Source organism: Pempheris klunzingeri, chromosome 1 (assembly GCF_042242105.1).
Source record: "Pempheris klunzingeri isolate RE-2024b chromosome 1, fPemKlu1.hap1, whole genome shotgun sequence".
Classification (NCBI taxonomy): Eukaryota; Metazoa; Chordata; class Actinopteri; order Acropomatiformes; family Pempheridae; genus Pempheris; species Pempheris klunzingeri.
Genome location: NC_092012.1, coordinates 12,341,993 through 12,364,290, shown reverse-complemented (window position 1 = coordinate 12,364,290; position 22,298 = coordinate 12,341,993). Strand labels below are relative to the sequence as shown.

Here is a 22,298-nt window from a genome sequence, read left to right as displayed (position 1 = left end):
ACGGGAAAACCATGGGGCTGGAAGAAAAAAAATAAGGCAGACATTACTGTACAAAGAAAATTTCTGCCAAAAGAAAAAAAAAAAAAAGGTCACCTGTTGTCTATTTCAGTGACAATTTCACTGGTGTACCAAGTCATCTAAGTGCTACTAATGGGTGAAAATTGCATTTAATCTTTGATATTTAGCTATTGCAGTGGATAAAGCAAGACTGTGCGTATCCCCTGTGCGTTTTCCGACTGCAGCGAATCCAGACTGACATGTTTTTACTTTACAAAGCCTTGCAGTGCACCATACCATACAATACAGAAAGAAAAGACGACAACATACAGGACACATTCCCCTGCGTCAAGAACTGAAATGGTATAGATAATATTACTGATGGCATGGGTATAGAAATACACATCAGGAGCCGGTTGCACCAGCTCTTCACAAGGTCAAACACGGCTGCATCCAACCAACTCTGTAACTTCACGAAACAAGCAATCCGACATTTACACCCACTTAACACAGTGATTGGCCAGAGGTGAGAGAGGAGCCAGGGTTTGGACTTCTCACTTAAGCTCAGTAGGTTGGACTGCAACACAGTGAATTCCTTCCAGGATAAATTGGAAATGTGTGCTGTTATCCCCACATTTAAAACAATATTGTGCCCTCCCCCCTCCTATGACGGCTGGCTTTTCATTCTGTCTTCAGAACAGCTATGCACACTTGAGCCTTCCAACGAGGTTGGACAACATGTTGTACAAACTAGTTGTTTTTGAGGAAAGCCCGACCCTTATGTTTCGAGAATGCAGTCCTTGTCAAACATCCTGGTAGTGAAAATTTCTACAAAATGCTTGTGCATGCACACATATTAATTGAAAAGTGACTCTGCCATTGTTTGCTGTTGGATATGCAGCTTTAAGTTTCTTCCTTTTGCAATAATGGTAAGTTGTGTCACGTGTGTTGAGGAAGAAATTTCCTACTAACCCAATCTGTTTACAGGGATGGGGTGGTTGCTCACTGGGTGGCATTGACGGGCTCCTTAGTAACGGTTGCTTCCTATCTAATTAGTTTTGACTAAGCTACACCAGGAAAGAATGAGAGGGTGACACATATGTGTAGCACACACACAAAAACTGCTGACTGGCCAAATTTACACAAAACACCAATTACATCCTAAATCAGATCAGTCACGTGTGTACACACTAGTATGTATATTTTCAATATAATCTATACAAAGCTGTGTAATATTTGGCTACAAGACTAATGCAGGAGAGCTCATGAAAAGGCCAGAGGTGGATGGTCAAACCCCTGCCTAGAGTTGGGCTCCATTTAAGCTACCCTTACCTAACCTTAAAAACGCTGCCTCCACACTATGAGGGGCTGAGGCCAAACATTCAGCATCATCATGCATAATTACAGCAAATTTCTAGTTCTGCATCACCATGACAACGTGTCTGCATATTTAATTCTTCTGCATGTTCACTGGACATGGCCCTGTAATCTAACAGCTGAAATGTGCTTTAGAGCATTTAACAAAGACTTCTGGAAGAATCAGAGGCTGTCTTTGATGCTGACGGACATGACTGCAGATAAGCAGAAGTCTCTTGCACCACAGCAACGGAAACATTTGATCGGTGCAAAGAACAACCTATTGCTGAATGCTTTTACTTTCCTAACCATTGAACAGCTGTACCAGCGCTGCAAAGGCCTCCTGTTTTAATCTACAGTGACTGGAGCCCCCTGTATGCTCCAATGTCCAACATGCACGATTATGGTATCAGGCTTACGGGTAGAGGTGACACCCAGGATATGTTTGGTAAAAGGAGATGTTAAATATTAAATAAATGTGTAAGCGGTGTAATAGACACAGCAAAGCCCACAGACAGCTAACAAGACGTCCTGGTGGGCAAAAACAATAGAGCAGGGGGACTGCTGGATCAATGTGCATGACCAGTTGTGACACATGACGTTTGTGTGGGATTAAGGGGGAGACGGGGGCTCTACTGCTGGCTTCTGGACACAGGCATCTTTTGTCCTGCTTCTCTGTCATTTGGCATCTGATTACGGGAAGAGCTTCCGTTTCCACAAACTGGTATCACTGCTGCTTCTATATGGGAAATCTGGACCATGCAACACAAACACACCAGTGTGCCTCCCCCCCAGGGCTACAGAGCACCTCTCCAGTCAGTCCTGTGTCTGGCTGTCCTATCGGGGAACAGATCAGAGCCAGCTGAAAGGCGACCTGGAACAACAGCTCTGACCTCTGTCTGATTTCATAAAGCGTGTCACGGGCCTTGCACACATCATGGGGGACATTAATTCACGCTCACACTGCAGTCTTTGCAGCACAGTAGATCGTCTCTCACAAAATTCGCAGGCCAGCTGAATTCTGAGTTCATATGCAGGACACAGTAAGCACAGGATTAGAGATGTTGGCACAGAATCTCAGCAATATAAAGCAAATATGTAGCGCTGCTGGACTTACTGAAATTAAGTATGTTAACGCAATGCAGCCTAGTGATAGACTCCTATAATGTTACATTACCTTTAAGTTGTATTAGTTGCTGTCCAATCAGTGGAAAGATCAATCAGATCAATCAAACTTAGTCTAAGGTGGTGTTCAGAGCGACTTTAGCCCCTTTATTGATTTGAACACAGTCCCACTCGACGCAGTAGGGGTGCAAATGCAGAGGTCAAAAACAGTTCAACTTTTGATGCAAGGTTACAGGATGTTACTCTGCAAAGTGGTCTGTTGGTCTGTGTGTATGTGCATATTGGTAGATTACTTTGAAATGTCAACTCTTTACTTACACTGTTTAGCTTGCCACAAAAGAAAATCCTCCCTCACTAGTATTATTAACATCTATGCAGCGTTTTAACTAATAAGCATTCAAACTTCGTATCTAGATTTTTAAACTGGACTGCTTCAATCGTATTTCACTGTCTAAACAGTACCTAAAACAGCCACCCATCAATGGAGACACCAAGTTACATTATTTTAACAATCTCCATCTGTTTTGGTCTGAAAGCATACTAGTTCCTTACAAAAGACCAGTGATTACTGATTTGCTACTTTGTATTTTACAGCATTAACATGCATTCAGTCTAAAAACAGAACTAAAAAAATATGTCTATAAATAAGGCTAAATGGCAATGTGTCAATCTCCATTTAAACCTTAATCATCCACATTGGTGTTATAATTCTATTATAGCAATGAGTTTTTGATTTGCTAAAACATTTCAAATGAACAATATTCATGAGGCAAAGTAGCCAAATAGCCTAAAAGAGAAAAATAAAGGCCAGTGGGGGAGCTGGGCAGCTGAAAAACAGTGCATGTAATTGATCAAATACATTTCAAAGTTGTCAAATAAGTTTAGACTGTTTAATTTCATTGTGTAAAATACCTTCATACTGCAAATATATGTATTACAGAATAACGTGTTAGTCTGATGGAGGGTACAGTGCCTATAGTATCAGGGGATGTTGGCTGACAGCTCAGTGATGTTTAGTGCAGCACTGGTGATGATGAACCAGCCCCTATATTGAGTCTAAGCACTAAACGAAATAAACAATATGAAGCAACAGCAGCTCAATATAACAGCCTGGGTTCAGCCTGCAGTATGTCAAAGCATCAGGTATCAGAGCTTATTGTAATATCTTAACTAATTAGATTCAGTCATCTGCTCTTCTATGCTCAAATACTGGAGGGGAAATCTGACACTGGAGGGTGTGGGGAGACAGCTGGGGGGGAGGGGGAGGTGGGCCGGGGGGAGGAGAGAGAAAAAGAGATGCACACCGCACCTCGCCTCTTCAAAAACATCTACATTATTGATAAAGCCTGGATTCTGCAGGGAGGGACCACAGCACACTGATCCTCCATATCAAGCATGAGCAGCCAACACAGACAGCACACTGGCAGCTCTATCCGAATCAGTTTACCTTAAGAACAAACACACTAGTGCGAGATAAAGCCTCAGCACAGAAGATGCCAATGAGAGGTAATAAAAAGCAATTGCAAAGGAGAGGATGAGGGGGGTGGGGGGGTGAAAGAGGGAGCAGGCAGTTAGGAAAAAAAACTGTCTAGATAACAAAGATAAAAAAGGTGAGTCTGTCAGATGGCTGGGATGGGTGGATACCAGCTGAACAACAAACCTGCTAAATAAAAGCCTGATATTAAATGAAGGCACAGAAGTGAGGGGAGGAGGAGAAGGGAGGAGATAAGGGCTGCAATGAGAAGGCAGCAGCAGCAGTACTTGTGACACAGTTAGCGACAACGCTTGTTTGTTCGGCACTGCCATGCCGCGGCAAGCTCAGCTCACTCGCTCAGCTCCACTTGCTACGAATCTTCTGCTGTTGTCAAGGTAACAAGCTCTCTGGACTGGAAAAAAAAAATCTTCGCATTCAAAAGATGTCTTTTCAAATGCTGGCCTCAACCTGAAACTTGCATGTGTTCTCAATATACAGCCTGTGCAGCTGCAGGTATCTTCAACTTGGCTTTGCAACAAAGACAAACCGTTTTCCACTTTGCATTTCCAGTACAGGACACTGAGTGTTCTCTCTGAATGTTTCAACTACAATGTTGTCATTGCTGTCCTTCATAGTAATGCTGCTTATTAGAATTAATCAATTAAATTACTCCTTGGCCTCAACAACAAGGCAAAAGCTAAACCAAAAAATCTCTTGCCTGCTAAGCACAATCCTATCTGACAAGGTGAAATATACGTGGGATTGCATCCAATGACTCATCACACTGACTCTTATAGCAGAAATTTAAAAAAGGTATAAACTGGGAAGCATGCAAGTTGTGCTCGTACAACCAATTACAGCTTGGGCTGGAAGAAAAATAGTGCAATCTAGTGAGACTAGACTTGTTGCGTCTTAAGTCTGTTATGGTCTGATTATTTTTCCATTCTTAAAATGAGTATGTAACATTATCATGGCTCAATAAATTAATAGAAAAAAAATGAAATAATGGTGCTCAACCGTCATACTCTAGTGTTGCACGAACATTCTTCATTCTTGCTAGATGTATACTAGCATACAGCTTTAGCACACAGCACGCATAATATCACAGTATTATACTTAGGATTGACATCACCACCATACCCAGAGCTCCGTTATCCAATACAATTCAACAAATACACATGAAAAACAATGGAGGAAGCAGCACCCAAAAAGGCTCTGAGGTAGAGTGGGTCATCCACTAATTGGAAGATCGGAGGTTCGATCACGGGCTCCTCCTGTCTGCATTTCCAAGTGTCCTTGGGCAAGACACTGAACGCCAAACTGCTTACGAGTGTGTGTGAATGGTTAGTTCCCTCTTGATGGTGTGTGAAAGGGTGAATGTGAGTATAATGTTAGAAGTCCTTTTCAGTGGTTGAAAAGAATAGAAAGACACTTTCGTACATTCACTATTTACCATTTAACGTATGCTGTGAAAAAACACTTTTCCAGAAAATGTCTGACATAACTGTTTATTTGACTGTCGTCTACTTTTCCGCTCTTTCACATCTTATTATATATCATCATACACATTGTGCATAAACAAGTAGCACTTGCAGCAGTGTTATTATAGCAGCAAGGTCCAGAACTGCTGCATAGACAAAACATGAGAATGCAGAGTGGACCGAGCCAGAAGCGTGGCTTTAGATGTATTATGTAATTAATGTTGACGACTAAACAAATTCAGATGTTGAGACAAATCAAGTCTGTATTTGCCAAGCCAAGCCTAATATATAAGCAATCAGTTGCACCCATTAAAACTACCAATCATTCATATGCATCCATTCCTTTAAATCCATAATCAATTTATCAATATGACAGTGCTCATCACAAGTCATCAGAGCCCAAGGCAATGCCATCAAACTTTTTCTGTCTGCCAGGCAGTCAGAAACCCAAAATTAATTTAAAAAAATAGACACTTCTGGCCTCAAATATATCAGTTATGTCCAAAACACACTTGCCTTTTATAGAATGTACGTCAAGACAGCCTCTCTTATTGTTTTCTATATAAACCTACACATTAGTGTCAACAAAGCATAGGTTAGTGGGTGGACTTGCTGCCCAGCAACAGAATATGCCACTGTCCTTTTTTTTTTTTTTAACATTAACACCGGTTGATGCTGCAGAAAAGCAGCACTTCTCTCCCTGCTACTCCACACAGGGTAGAGGTGCATTCTTATTTTCCCACACAGGCAGCCTAAATGATGTTAAAATATATGTAACAGGCATGGACCAAAGCTAGGGAAAGAATAGCTTTGGTCCTGCACAACTAAAATTAGCTAAGATACCATTTGTTTCTTTGTTAAATGTACTAATTTCTTGACTACAAATAGCTTGTACAGCTGTTGTAGGCTAGTTTCACTTAGGTAGTTCACCGCAACCACTATCTTCTGCTGGTCTTCCTTAATGGCCGTGTGCATATAATAAAAGACAAGAAAACAGCAAACATTCTTGCTAATGTTGATGCCTGCACTGCAGTGCCTACTGAATGGGTTGACTGTATATCTTCCTATCCGTAATCATGACATTGCATATATAGCTAAGGACGGAGATGTAGCACTTCAGCCTGCTGTTCTTAATTGCCAAATGTGGGCCAAAAGCCAAAACAATGCATACTATAGTAGCTTATATGTGAGCAGCAAAGTTTCATTAAATCATCTTTCAACTTAATAGTCAGGGTTTTTAACAATAGCATTATACAGTAAGTGAAGGCCGGCCAGCCTATTCACTGACACTGTGAACTCATTTTCTATCAAGAAAGCTTGCTCTGTCATTCAGCCTCACACACAACCTGAGCATTTCCACAGTTCTGCCATTTGTCATTTGCTGTTGCCATGGTTGCAGTGAAAGACGAAGCTCTATGAATATTGGAAATGGAGGAGTAGCGGCACATGGTACATTATCGACATAAACACCCGCACATGCTTTAACACCACCGAACAAGTCGACTGTGTTGGTTCTGAATGCCTGCGGCTATCCGTTCACCCACACAATTCTCAGCCAGTTAAAAAGTAGGCATTTAATAAATATCTCCAGCTGACACAGATTGTCTCCACACATATACTAAATTGTGTATCCAGCTATAAAGCTGGCTCCCAAATTCAACATAGGGATTTGAAACTTAGATTTCTCTCAACATGTTCTACAAAATACAACATGGCTTTTTACAATATGCAGCTAATGATCAGAACTTATCGAAGGGTATGAATCAACAGTGAAGGGTGATAAAGATCAAATTCTCCATTTAGCTGAGATGCAGGCACGTGGGCATGCTAATATCTTGGTAACAGAAACTACTAAGCACAACTAGTCTGTCTTGTTGCACATGCGAGTATATTTGCATCATGCATGATGCCACTGTCACTTTGGCAGGGAGCCATTTCAGACCTTCCTCGTGTTCTGCTGGGCTTACTGTAAGTGCCCCTCCTTTGACAGGCTCGAGCCACACGAAAACACTCGAAGTTCCTGCCTGAGATTTCTTATTTCGTCTTCATTGGAAAGCTGTCTAAATGCCAAAACAGGGTGTGCATGAATTACAGCCGTGTGCAAAACACAGAGTGGAGAAACTGCTGCACCAATCTGTGGTTGTGCATATATATGTCACAATCCAACCCTCGATTGTTCATTGTCACAGATAATAAAAATGCTATGTGACAACACCTGAGGCTATCAGAGTATACTTGAGCTAAAGCTATGAACTCCGATTGCCAATGAAGACTGTATACCATTCATAGCATTCTGCTGCAAAGGGCTTTGATTTCACAAATGAAAAACAATTGAGAACACTCCCCCACTCTCTTCTGTGGACGTATGACTTAAGCCATTTGCACACCAGGGCAATAGCCATGTAATACATATACCCATTATCCATTTACTTTTGTCTAAATCCAAAAAGATATTGTGTACACAATCACGCCAAAACAGCACTGGCAGTAATATGACACAAGGTAGCATATTGCATATTCCTTCCTATTTGAATCTATGGAAAATAACTTTGTTTACATGAAACTAAAATCCAAGAGAAAGACAGAGACGGTAAATAAGAGCCTTCCCGCTACGCATGCTGGACACGTACCGATGCGCGGCATAATTATAGAAGTAACGAAAGCACAGAAGCAAATCTGTTCATGTGACGGACGACTGACTGACATCTAAAATGTGCCAGACAGGGAAAAAATTACTGTTGTGTGAATTGACCTTTATGGCTACGTGATAAGTAACCAGCCTCTTGTTACCTTGCATGGAGAAAAATTATCTCAATCAGTTCCGCGCAGCCAGGTACACAGATTCTAATTTGAAAAAGAAAAGAGCGTTGGTGTTATATCGGCACTCCGTGTTGGCCATCATGCTACGATTAAGCATCAGAGTCAACTGGCAGAGAAACACTGTTTGCTTACTTTGTATGCATATTTACATTTGGTACAGCAGAGAATGAATGGTATCTAAATTATCCTGCATTACTTTACACAAAATGGAGGAGACTAAAAGCAGGCTGTTGCCAAATCTGTCGCCGTGTGCTCACAGTTTACTATGATTTTTTGGAGGAAACCAGGCAAACAGTTAGGTCCAACGCCCTTAGCTTCCTGTGAGGAGTGCTTCCTCAGGAACCAGGGCTACTGCATAGAGGTGGAGATAGGGGAGGAGACTGTCAGAGAGTGAAGGGAGAGGAGAGATGAGCATGTGAGGGTGCAGTATGCAAACGTACTACTGGCCACTGAGATGTTGAGATGGGAAGGAAAAAGTGGCAGAGAGAGAGTGGAAGCAGAGGGAGAGAGAGGGGAGGACAAGGGGAGAGTCGAGCCAAGTGTGTGAGAGAGCAGCATAACAGTGCACCACAGGGCCGAGTTCAGCAGACGATCTAATCTGTCCAAGAATCACAGAGGGTGATCTGATGAAATTCAACAGATATGTTGCACACGAGTACAATGAGCGTGTGTGTGTTAAAACAGCTATGTAGAGAGTGTATGTATCACCATAACGGCACATGCATGCATAAGTCGGTTTACACAAAGAGGAAAAGTGCAGGGTTGGCACAGAAAAAGTAAAGTCCATGAGACAATTGACCTCACTGCCTTTGATGTTGATGGACCCAAAACCTCATCGTTCCATCAACCAACCACTCCAAATTTAGCCCTTTATTACTAAATAATTCAACGGGAAAAACGTTCATAATAGAACAGCTGCAGCTTTAAATAGACTTCGATTTTGAACCCTTCTGCAAAAGAAAGGTCGTCTCTGAAGTGTTCAACGCTGGTGCCACATGATGCTGCTTGGCAGATCAAATCCATGGGGCGCTTAATGCGGTACAAACCAAAACATAACCTCTGACAAATATGGTGTGAATTTAATGTTTATGGCAAAAGTGTCTGTATTTTTTCCATTATATTGACGGAGCTAATATCCAAGACTTAAAAGCTGGCTACAAAAAAAGGGGGCCATTTTAATACAGAAAGCCATGTCATTCGTGACTGTTTATATTACACCTATGCTTACTGCCCAGCTTTCAGAGTTCATTTTCTGACCATTAATGTAATATTTTCTGGTAGCAGAGTCTGAAGTTTCCGCCATGTCTGCAGGAATGTGGAAGTCTTCTCAAAAAATCTCAACTGTATTACCACAGAAGTATAATGTTAAGTTATTTACAGCATAGAAAATAAAGAAAAGGGACTTCGGGATGGCAGCTAGCTAAAATAAAATACAAATATGCCACAGGAAAAGGACCAGCAGTAATTACGTACACACAATTTGTAGTACGTGTACTAAACATGCAAACTTGGTGCGATCCTTTAACTGTTAACCTTTTTCTAAAAAAAAAACTGTACATTCAAAAAGTCTATGCAGTGATTGTGGGTGAGAACTGGCTTTGCATAAGTAATGAGGAGGAATAAAAGACTGTCCTACATCCACGCCAGAGATTACACTGCTGGCTGCTGTTTCTATAAAAAGATTCACTGCAGGGAGTATGAGTGACACGGGCACACACGCAACCACACACACCCTCACAAACACACAAATGGGCACAAAAACAAGCCAGTATATTTATAGGGAAGAAGGTTCTCGTATCAAAAGAACTTTAAAAGCTCAGTGTCTGGTTAACTATAGTCACCCAATCACAGATCTGTGACTATTCCAAGCCTTGGCAGACAAACACATTGACATGCTGGAAAGATTATTGGTAGCCCCAGGCCAATTTAACATCTCTTCTAGATTTTCTGCTCTCCTATTTTCCACATCTCACTCAAACTGCTTCCTTTCGTAGCAAAACAAATAACTCAGTGAAGTGGTTTCACAACGTAACGAGGGGATACAAAGTGGAGGAACAGGCCTCGATGCAAGGGTCAAACACATAGCGGCCTGTAGCTTTAAGAGCTGCTCTGTGCTGCCACATATTCAGGAGGGAAAGTCCCTGTGCAGGCTGACTGAAGATGATGTGATTTTCCACTCTCTGCTGACTGCTCTGGATAAACACTAGGACTAATTCCTATCCCTGCACCAAAGAAAGAGACATTTTATTTCCACTTTCTCTGTCACTTAGTAAAAAATATTCTAGGCAATATTAAAATCATTTAGGGCTGCAGTAAAGCTACTTTTGTCTGACTAACAGTCCCAAACCGAAAGACCTTCAAGCTGCAATGAATTACAAAAGAGAAAATAACAAATATTTACATTTGATTAACTTGAAACTGATTTTTTGGGGCATTTTGGTTTGAAAATGACTTCAAACATTTAAGCGTTTATTAACTTTGGTTAACACTATGATGACTGTGCACTTTAGCACATTCTAATGCTATTGAATAACAAAAATACATGTGTATGACTAGCTGCAGCTGAATACACACTCATATATGCAACATTTTTATACTCATCCTCTACCATTATTTATTATTTTCTACTATTTCTTTATGAAGATTTTCTCTTCACAAGGGATGGACATTTTTAGCCTGTTGTTTTCAAACGCAAATGTCCCTTTAAAGATTTCATGCCTACACCTTTTAAGTGAAAGGTGCACGAGTAACATCTCATGAATCTCACACTTCACTGTAAAAGTGAAAGCAAAAGCATCAAAATGTATTTACAGTGCAGCAGTTTGACAGACAACAGTAATGTTGAAAATAAAGTGGGTGAGCTAAAATTGGTATAACTATACTATGCTAATATACACATATATCACCTAACAAAACTAAGAGGAAGAGAAAATAAATTAGCGATTAATAAACTAACTTGTTCTATAAATCAGTAACACGTTTGTCTTGCCAATTTTCCTCCTATGCCATTTCTTCCAATTATCTATTAGCTTGCAAGTTCACTGCATTAGCTACTTAACTTGAACATGTAAACCCGTCGCCCTTCTTCTGCTGTCTACCACAGCTACCACTTATGCAACACCATGAGGAGTTTCAAGTTTTAACAGAGTGCAGAATTCATGATTAACCTCAGAGAAAGAAAGAAAAAAAATCACATCCCTGAGTTGTAACTCTTGGATGTGACGAGGAGGAAAAATTAAAAGTCTGGCACTGGATCAATAGCTATAATCACCATGCAAAACAAGTCTAAAACACACCTTTAGTGTCTTAGTGGAGTGGCTTTCCATCCACACTGTTCACAACCACACAAGATCTTCAGTAAGTCTCTGTAGAGTGAATACATTTGAAAGAATGTATTGTGGATGGGGAAAATGCTGTTGAATGCATTACATTTGCAGCTTTCAAAAGGCATAATCAAGTGCATTGCCAATACTTTATACTTTGTACTGCACTTCCTGTATAGTATTATCAACATTAAGAAGTCACCTCTGGCAGCTCTGGCTCTCTATGATCACTGATTCTGTGAATATAGAGGATATTTTGACAAATCTATATGCTTATGCTGTCCACAGTTATTTTGGTGTTTTAATGTGGAAAGCCAATGTTTAGAGAATACATTTAAAAAACAATATACACTTAAAAGCACAGACTTCTCTTAAACCAAGGAGTCAACAGCTATGGGATGGCTTATTTTACCATCTCATAAATGTCTTTAGAATCCATGTGATGGCACAATCAATATCAACCCTTGAAGTGCCATTGCTAGTAGAGGGTCTGCATGCCCCTCAGAACTGTCCGCCTATGCTCCTGACCTCTTCTGGGTTGTCCTAGTTGTTATCTAATACTTGAAATTTTCACTGGCAGACTCCTGGTGTGAGTACTTTGACAAAGTGTCACTCCGGCCAACTTCAGAACAGTTTTGCTGAATTTGAGATGTCTCCCAAGTAAACAACAGCTAACTGGTGCCTGTTGTACCATTAGCTTGGTGCCCAGGTTAGCAGGCATTTAGATCGCCAAAAAAAAAGTACAGCAATCAAAAAATTCATGGGAATGTCTTGCTGTGGGTATTTTGCTGCAGGTACCGGTGAAAACATAATATATGAACCAACACTTCCAGTTAAAGTGTTAGATCCAATAGTTTAAAGACGTAGCCGAAGGCAATTCTGGAAGGTTCTCACGCCATTTGTCAAGTAAACATTGGATCTACATCATTTATTTTACAAGGTATTCTACCAAAGATGTGAGCCTGAATGTATCTGTCCAGCCAACACAGTATTTTGCTAGATGGTGTTGCATTGTGTCATGGCAAAAGTTCATCTAAGTTTTTGGCCTATTTCCTGCTGCAGCCCTCTGGCACAGCTGGTGTGCCAACGCAGTGGTCTCATGGAAATTAATGAGAAGGCTGGTGTTTTGATACAGTGCTACCGCATCAAAATCTGGACATGACTTGAACACACTCCCCAAAATGACTCTCAATCAATGTCACAGGCACACCTCTGAGAACATTCAAGTTATCCTGGAAAGCTGCATGAACTCAGAAAAATGACACACTGGCCTCATTTGTCTGAACTACAGTTTGTGTCTGAAGCCTCTAATGAGTTACAGTGCAGGCTTCTTCCACCAGCCAACAGCACAATATGACCTCCATTACAGTAAGCCAGGAACAAGAGCTTGAAACTCCATGGCCCATACAGGCTTCATAAATAAGAACTCGCACAAGTAAATAATCTGTCTGAAGGCAATTACCCTCAAAATATGAAGAAGGCAAAGTACAAAAAGCAGCAGCCACAATAGTTGTAACAGTAGAGTGCTGTTAAAACGGACAGTGGGATGAATCACAACCTCTTTATAGCCACCAGCCTGGTTGTAAAGACGGGAAAGAGCTGAGTGGTGAAAATGCATGTAGTGGTCAAAAAGGGTGCTTAGATCCTTTGTGTTAAGTATATTGCCCCCCAGCATGCTGGGGGGAAAACAAAGTATGGCTGCCAGTATTGGTGAGCAGGGGCATGGGCCCCGACTGACGGACCTCATCTCTTTGGTATTTAGGTATTCCTTTGCTTTTCATTCACATCCCACCCGCACAAGCGCGGAGGCCCATCTCCCCACAGTCCTCCCCTCCCCCCTTCCTGTTGTTGCATTTCAATGTAAATGGCTGGGTGAATGGCTGCAGCTGGGCCATCAAAAGGCCAGGCCTGCTGAAGGGCCTTGGTGATTGAGATTCAGCCAGGCCACACCACCTCCACCCTCCCCCACCCAACACTTTGTCCCAACACCCTTACCCCCTGTCTCAGCTTATAGCTTATGCCTAAAGAGGACGGCTAGGGACAAGAGGGTTTGAAGAAAATAGATATAGCCATTTGCAGGGTCCAAAATTAACACCAGCCACTCAACAAACGCAAGTAAAAATCAGCATTGGCGAATCAAACAATTGAGGTTAGCCGTGATTGGCTGATTGCTGAAAATACAAACTACTTTATTACGTCAACCACCGGTAATATTTTGCTGTGACAGCAAAACAAAATTACATAGCACTAAGAAAACAAAACGTTCCGTGATCACTCTCCAACACATTTGTTATTGTACCTGGGATGCACTTTTTCCAGTTTCAAGGCTCTGAGCTGTTATTTGGGAGACCGCTGGCGTTAGGCCATTTTAATTGACTTTAAGCCGACTTGTGACAAGTAACTAGCGTTCCACTGTCTGGACCATTTCTGCTATGACGAAAGCAGGAGGACGGTGTAATAGCGTGGCATGAACTGGGAACACAGCCTTTCAAAACCTGAGCTTATCCAGCCACTTTATGGCTAAATAAAGTAACTTAACTACCCCTGATAGCACATACTATTCTGTGGCTGTGGCAACGTGCTGGTACCTCTCTCACACACTGGAAAAGACTCACTCTCACAACAAGCCTGCTAGACTACCTAACATACACAGATTACCCACCGGGCCATAGATATTTTACATCTATGGACTAAGCCATTTTCAGGGGAGGGAGGCTCAGCCAGTAACACACAAGTGTAGTTACATTGTGGGTGATCTTATCTAGCATGTTAAATAATGTCACCATTACTATAGCTGAAAAATAATAAGCGATAAATAAGTGTTTGTTTACCATGACAGACAGAGTGGGGCAGTGATGGACTAAGTTTTCTGATGCTTTAGGTTACTTCAGTTCAGGTATCACACAGTATTGTATTTAATAAACATTTCCTATGTTTTCTGTGCAAAAACCGTGATATGTAAAGTGACCCGTGACTAAAGCTGTCACAAGCACATCAATAATTATAATTTTATGGCCCCTTGAAAAAACATTTTGGCCAGTAAATTTTTTTCAGTTTACCAGCCATTAGCAGTTTGACCACAAACTTAATTTTGGACCCGAGCTGGACACATCAGAGCACAACAGTAGTCAGCATGAGGCAATGTTTAGGCATATTTCATTTGTCTCAGGGTGACGGATGTTGGTTATGAAGACACAAAATCCTATTCTATCTCTACAGGAAAAAATGCTTGAACATATATTGCATTTACCATCAATTTGACACCATTCTTGTGTTAAGACGCCATGGTGAAAGAGGGGGCTGACAAGACAAACAAAGCTTCGGATTTCCAGTAAAACAACTTCAGCACTGGTGGTCTTGTGTACCACCATCATTACATCCCACTGATGGGCGAAAATGATCGCAGAATCTGCAATAAGCACCCACAGCACTTCGCCTACCTAGTTCACTGTGTAAAACTTATCTCTCAAAAAATGGTTAAAATGTCTCAACATAGATTTACACCATCTTCTTACCTCAGTAACACCCAACTAACCTAATTTATGATTCTACCAGCAAGAATTGCATTGGCCACTTGACAATAATAGCCATATAGAGTTGTATTTGCTGAAGGCACTGGCTGTGAAAAGTTCAATAAGTGATGAGCTAGCATTAACAGAAAAATAACAGCACAAAAGATCTAATTTTCTCACTTTCGTGCTCAGACAGAGTGCTATGTTTGGTTTGGTTTCATAACACAGTTTATTAGGAAGTTTAAAGAAACAGAAAGACAGATCACCTTAGCTTTAGACAGGCACGGAAAACCCTTAAAAAAGAGGGCCTAATATTGAGCAGGAGAAACAGAGAAGGTAAGTGACTGCAGGCAAGCAAGCCGTCTTGTCTTTTTCCCGTGTGTCAGCAACAGGCTGAACAGACCAGAACAGCCGAGCCCAGAGGGACACACCACGCAGACTGTCTCTGCCATCAGCTCCCAGACCTGGCCGACTAACCTCAGAACATTTCCAATGCCACGTATGGATAATACATCATCCCATGCAGCCTCCTGCTCAGCAGCACATCCAATCAAAACACCAACTGTTGTCTCCAGATTTGCACCACCCCTAATTCATGCTTGCCCAGACTGAGGCACACAGCCATTTGCCTAATAGCGCTACCTACTCAGGTTGTCTCAGCGTGGAACCCCTACACAAATGTGAAGCTGCTTTTTATAGCCAAGACTTTCACCTCATCTCATGCTTCCTTAAGATGAACCCTCGAGTCAGCTGTCTGAAATTTCACTTGTTACATGTCTCTGACAAATATGTTACACAATAAATCTACTAAGAAGGTGCGTTGGTACAGGGGAACAAATCAGCGCTTAATGGATTCACTTGTTGAGTTCACAGTGTGAGACAATAGTGACTCGAATTTGTAGTGGCTGAGCCTCTTTGGGGCAATTCAGGATGAAACAAAGTGTAATTAAATGGTGCCCTGTAGGCCTACAGATTGCAAACTCAGACCAAGCTCTACAAATCCAAACATGAATCTATTACCACTTCTGCTCTTTAAATGGTTCTTATTATTATCTTAAAACAAACATGTTTATTTTATGTTTATTATTATGTGATTATGTGTTACCTTACTGAAAGGAACACATAAATATCATGGAATTTTGAATACATTAAATCAGACACGACAAACTAGCTACATTGCAAGTCAGCCCATGTTTTAATGTATAGATACATTAAATATTTATGTAATTTATTTATACATGGGACGTAAAGCCCAGAAGACTGCACCCATGTGATTTCAGTTTTAAAATTTTCTGCATACCTGAAATTATGATTAAGGATATCAGTAAGTTCCCCTTGAAAACAAGAGCACAAAATATTCCTTTTGCAACCTTCGATCAGAAAGATCAAAAGCCAAGTCTGTAAAAAGCACATTTCTGGAGCAGCAGCAGCATGCCAGAATATGGAACCTTTCCCTTTGATGTGCAAGAGTCTCAGGGAAGAGAAAATATTATCAAGAGCGGTGCAGCGGAAGGCTAGGAAGCAAGCACAACCTAACACGAGTTAAAGACGCCATCAACCATCAGGACCCCCTAAACCCCAAAATGAGGCTCTACAGTCCCTGAGGGAAACAGCAGGATTGGGGCCCGCCATTTTGTTCCATTTCGCTTCGAGGATAGAGGAGGGGGCAAAGGACTAGGCTGAATTTCAAAGGGCTTCAGATGCCATTTGAGTATCCGCAGAGATTGTGCTGGTGGAACAGCAGCTATAAAAGATTTACACAACTCGAAAAAGGGAGGAAAAGAGGGGAGTGAGAGAGAAGCCGAGACAGAGAGGGAAAAAGAAAGACAGAGACAGACAAAGACAGGCAAGAAACAGGAGTAGCCATGCTTGTTTACCTAAAAGGACCACACTCTCAGCACGAGGGGGGAGGGGAGAGCCTGCATGGACAGAAGGCAGGCAGAGTGGGTGCAGCTACAGACTTCTTTTCCCTCTTACAACTAGCACAACTTGCCGCTTCTTCCATTTGATCCTCATAAGGACAAACATGCACAGTGTACTGCCTACAATGTCAGCCACCTACGCGTTCTTATTATTACATAATACACTTCATAACGGGCAAACAAAATGACGCCAAATTTTCCCATAACAACAACTGACATATAAACAAACCTACAAAGTTTCATGTATGTGTAATGTCTTCACATTTTGTGCCCACACTTAGAAACTGTACCAACAGTACAGTATTTCTGGCCACCGCTCGAAATATTATGCAAGGTAGTGGAATAAAAACAAATGAGGGTTTGTATGGAGAAATGTTGCGGAGACTTCTCTCAATAAGCACAAGCTTGGCATGTTTACTTAATTAAGTATTAAAATGACTGTTTATCAAAGCTGCAGGATGAGTTTTCTACTGACCAGCTAGTTAAATGTTCAAGCACCTGAGCCATCTCACCACACCAATGAAGTCAAATCCAAATACAAACCTGGTAACCCTCAAAATATTTAAACTAAACATCTTTAGTTACCACAACTTCTTATTTACATACAATCACTGCTTTCAAGGATGAACAATTGCTGGAGGATCAGATTAACTAGCAATCAATTCATGCACAGGCGTCTGCCATCAAAAACAAAGACAGGAAGTGGTGGGACAAATCTATACACACTCGAGGCCAACAGTGCATTTCAAACAATTGCCAGGCTGGCTACCAGCAATCAGCTGTTGGTTGCCAAGGACGACAGATTGGTTGCCATTTTTAATCACCTTTAAATGGACTAACAGCCCAGTGTACATTATAAGCCAAAGTTTCCAGATAAATGTAACTAAAAATACATAAAACGTTACCCAGGTACACATATAATGGATTTCACCAAGAACATGTGGCTCAGTTTCACTAAAGTGATTTAGCAGGGTCATAAAGTAAATTACAACAACTGTTATGGTCTATAGTAAAATGCACCACTAAAAAGTTAATATGCAGAATCATATCCTGAAACATCATGTTGACTGTGCAACTGCTGCAATGCTCCATGCATCTGCTTTTTAAAATCCACCCTTGCTTGTTTATCATTCGTGATTTGCTTAGCATGCTTTCATTTTGGTTCAACAGTCTTCAACAGCAATACATGTGCACTGTGGGTTAATCCATGATTCTGACAGGTTATCACTGGACTTGGTCATAATGCTCATCTGGTTCTGTACAACTGTTATAGTCAAGGCGTCCAGACACAGAAACCGAGAGTGACTAGTTCTCTTACTTTCACTCTTGTGTTTTTGCCATGATGAAGGTTTGTCTTCAACTCAGCTTCCAACAATGCAGAAGCAGAAGAAAGAGCATGTCTGCAGCACGTTCACAGCTCTGCCACAATGGGCTGCTGTGCAAACAACCCAGAGGTTGACTAACCATAGCATGGATCACACAGGTTAGCACATGTCCTGCATCTGGGTACAATGGCCGTTAATGGAATCTAAACAGTTGTGAGGCACTGCAGTTGAAGAGCAGAAACATACAAATGTGCCCTGTCTTGCTATTGCACAAAAAGCGTAACCCTACAGCTACAATCACAGCTCATGACCTTTCTGACCCCCGTGGAACTCCATTTCCCGTTGCAGGCGGAGTGTGTGACTTAATTCTTTGGCACTACTTATAGGAACAGAGGCAAAATCCAGCCATCACTAAAGGGAACCAAATGGGACATACCGTTTGAGAGTGTGAAGCAGCAAATATCCTTATTAATGACAAGACATTTTTACTTAAAATCCCAAAATATCCCAATGAGACTGCCGTTTATCAGCATTGGTATAAAGATAGAATAAATGTGCAGCATTTACTGTAACCATCAGCGTGACATTTCATCATTCCTGATTTCGAGGAACAAGCACCACTATGGGTCCTCACTACTGTCTTGGATTGCATCCACCGCAATAATCTAAACAGAATTTAACACTATTAATCCATCCCAAAAGAAAATAAGTCAATAAAAAGGCCCACGACATAACAGACCTGTGAAAACGTGTCGAGCATATGATATTGGGAAAATAAATAAATCAACACAAGTGACACAATGATTACACTGTATATGTTAAAGGAAAGCTTCAGTCTCAATTAGATTTTCCTTCTGTAGGTTATCTTAAAATCACAATGTAAACATATCAAGTATGGTAATGTATTTGAGGTAAAGTGAGTTAAGGATTCTGAAAAAAAAAGGGGCTAGTTTACGTTTTAACTCCACAAATCCTTAATTCAATGTGTACACACATTAGGAAATGTGATACCAATAGAAAGGAGAATTTTTCTATAGCACAGAGCAATAGGTCCTACGCAAGCTCAAGGGAGACAGAGATATGCATCACTGCCTCTGCAGTGTAGTCAACATGAACGCCCCAACAAGCTAAAACACTCTCAGTATCTTGGTGGAAAACACCACCAGCGGCACTGCAGTGTTTTCCTCAGCATTGGTACTGCACCAAAGTAGAGAGTTTCTCGTCCATATTTCGTTTCCTCTCCAGCTCATCTCAGATGCCACCATGTTGAGCCCTTCCTTTGCACCTTATTTACCACAGAAAACACAAGCCCTCCACTGTACTAACTTAGGGAATTGTGACCAATTGTAACCATGCAGCCCACTATTAGTCCTCTAACTGTAAACAGACACTTGCTGATAAAGCCTGTGGCCACTTCAAAGCACCATTCTTTTAATAGTGCCACTAAGCACACGGTTTTTCTTAGTAGGTTTTAGTTTTGACAATCTAATTCATGGCTTTCCTCACGGACAGGCTTGCAGCACATCCGTTTTGCTGTGGAGCTGTAACAGACCAGCAAATGAACAAGACATAGTACTTCATGACAGGAATCTAAGACGCTGTGCACACTTAACTGGATGAGCAGGATAATAACAAAATAAAATAGGTCAACATTTACATTGACCCATTTTATTTTGTTGTTATTGCAGTCTCGTGAGTAATGTAATGATAAGTGTTGCCTTGGACGTTGCACGTGCCCCAAAGTGCCATTTCTGGGAGTATGCAACTAACAAGCCTAACCTGTATCTAAAACTTACTGCAGATAACCAGTGTAAATTCATTCCAAAACACTTGCAAAACATCTGCTAATCTGTTAATATGCACATAATCATACGTACAATCATTTCTCCATGAATGCAGCACTAGCTGCTCACTCAAAACACTGAAATTTAATTTCAAAATACCAGTGCCAGTCCCATCAAACATGGGCAGCGATTTGCCACAGCTAATCAAATTGGTTAAAAACTACTTAAGATAGCTTACATTCCATCAGAGTGTAATACACTAAATTAAAGCATTTTTGATAAAAAGCAGCATTTCGAAAAACACATGTATACGTAATCGTAGAAATGTTGCGTTCAAGGAGCAGAGCAGTGTGCTAAAAAAAAAAACCCTGTGAATTCCCAGTGAAAACAAAAGTAGATTACATAATTATATAACCATGAAGCACATAATAGACATTTAATTAGTGGGAATCCTACATAAATGACGATACTGCATGTTGACCTTTGTCGCAAGACACATCAAACCCGAGTTAACCAGGGGGCAGTTTGTTGTTAACGCGTTAGCAGTGCAGGATCAGTAAAAAGCGACTTACCTCTGTCTTAATTTCCACAAATTCAAATAGTTATCTGAATCTTTAATGTTTAGTCAATGCCGCGATGCTTTCGACCGATGCTGGATGGTCCCATTTGTTGCCGTCGGTTCAGTACAGACTGGTCCGGAGACATCCGCATAAAGTCGCGACGACCATCGCAGCTCAAAAGCAGCTCACCAGAATCGAGGCTAGCGCTAGCTTGTTAAAACCGTGTAGACCAACAAACAGGCGTCCAGAGAGAAAAAAAACAACAAAATATCCACGAAAACTCGCACGCAGCGTGGCTATTTCATCGACACCACAAGCTACGAACCTTTAACACTCCATTTGTGCAACGGTGGGCTTGCCTGGGTGAATGTAAACCCTCAAAAGATCGTATTTTGTTTCGGTTTAATCCTCTCCGCCAACCCATTCGAGCGGTTATTGAGCGGCCTTTGACTTCAGTGTGTGGACGGTCGGGACGGAAACGCTTCGGCAATGAAACGAGCGTCCTGATTGGCCCTGGCGCTGTAGGCGGAGACCGTTTCCGCACACGAAGAAACTGGTGCCATTTTGGATCCACAGAGCATCCTGTTCTCCCTTCAGAGCAACGCAAAAGGGGCTCCAACGTGGCTGACCGCGGCGCACAGTTTCAAACGCAACAGACCACACTCCATTATATAGTTGGAGACCGAGAAAAGGAAATGGAGTACAGGCTCTGGATGCACTCGTTTTCAATGTATCTGGGAACCTTACATTATAAACGTTGTTTATATATTTAGATTTTTTGAAGGTTGTTTCAAATTTCAGACATTAGTGTGTACTACGAAAAATACACGTTGTTTATGGGCATTTTTTGTAAAGCTGCTAACTAAGGCATTCACACAATCAATGTTTTAATGCCTGTAGTGGCTAACTCACTTAATACAAGAGTATAATAATCAGTATCAGTGTTCACCATATATTTTGGCGCTTATTAAGAGGTGAGTTTAGTTCTCGGTGGATGGGGTCAGACCATAAACAGGTAATGGGTCAGAGGGGACAGTGTTTGCATGAAGGCGGAGCGTCCGGGTAAACAAACCAAACGCACCCACGATCAAACTGAAGCGCAGAGGGATGAAACGAAGGCTACAATTGGCTCAAAGAAAAGGTCCCTACGCTTATTGGACTACTTAACATGTCAGTCAAAGTGACCTGTACACGTCGCTTCTCATTACATTATTGCCTCGATTATTTACAACGTGGAGCAGCGATCAGCATGTTTTTAAATGACTTAAGACCCCACCAGCTGATACCACTGACTGGAGCTCCTCCACGTAAACAGGGGGAATCACTTGCTGAGGCCATTATTTGTCAATGAAAATCAGCAGACTTTGGACATGGCACACAGCTCCATTACAGTCATCTAAAAACGTGTAATTTTACAAGTTGGATCTTACAGCAGACATCAAAATGTAGTTCATGTGTCTTCATTTTGCTTGAATCTTCCTGGACCAAAGTCAATTCAACATCTAACCAATTGCGCACTCTGCTGGAGTCCTGCTACAGCGTCAACATCCTGGAAATACCCTCAGGATGTTTACACTTTTTCAGAGATTAGTCCAGTCCGGTCAGGTCTAATATTATTA

General features: G+C 41.4%; 1 protein-coding gene across 2 annotated transcripts in view; it reads right to left on the bottom strand.

Moving 5' to 3' along the window:
• ankrd11 (ankyrin repeat domain 11) overlaps positions 1–20,993 on the bottom strand; it is a 98,857-nt gene extending 77,864 nt beyond the window's left edge. For both annotated transcript variants that reach the window (XM_070847873.1, XM_070847956.1), the window contains exon 1: positions 20,692–20,993. The gene's annotated coding sequence lies outside the window, so the exon portion shown is untranslated. The remainder of the gene's footprint in view (positions 1–20,691) is intronic.
• Between the last annotated feature and the right edge of the window lie 1,305 nt (positions 20,994–22,298).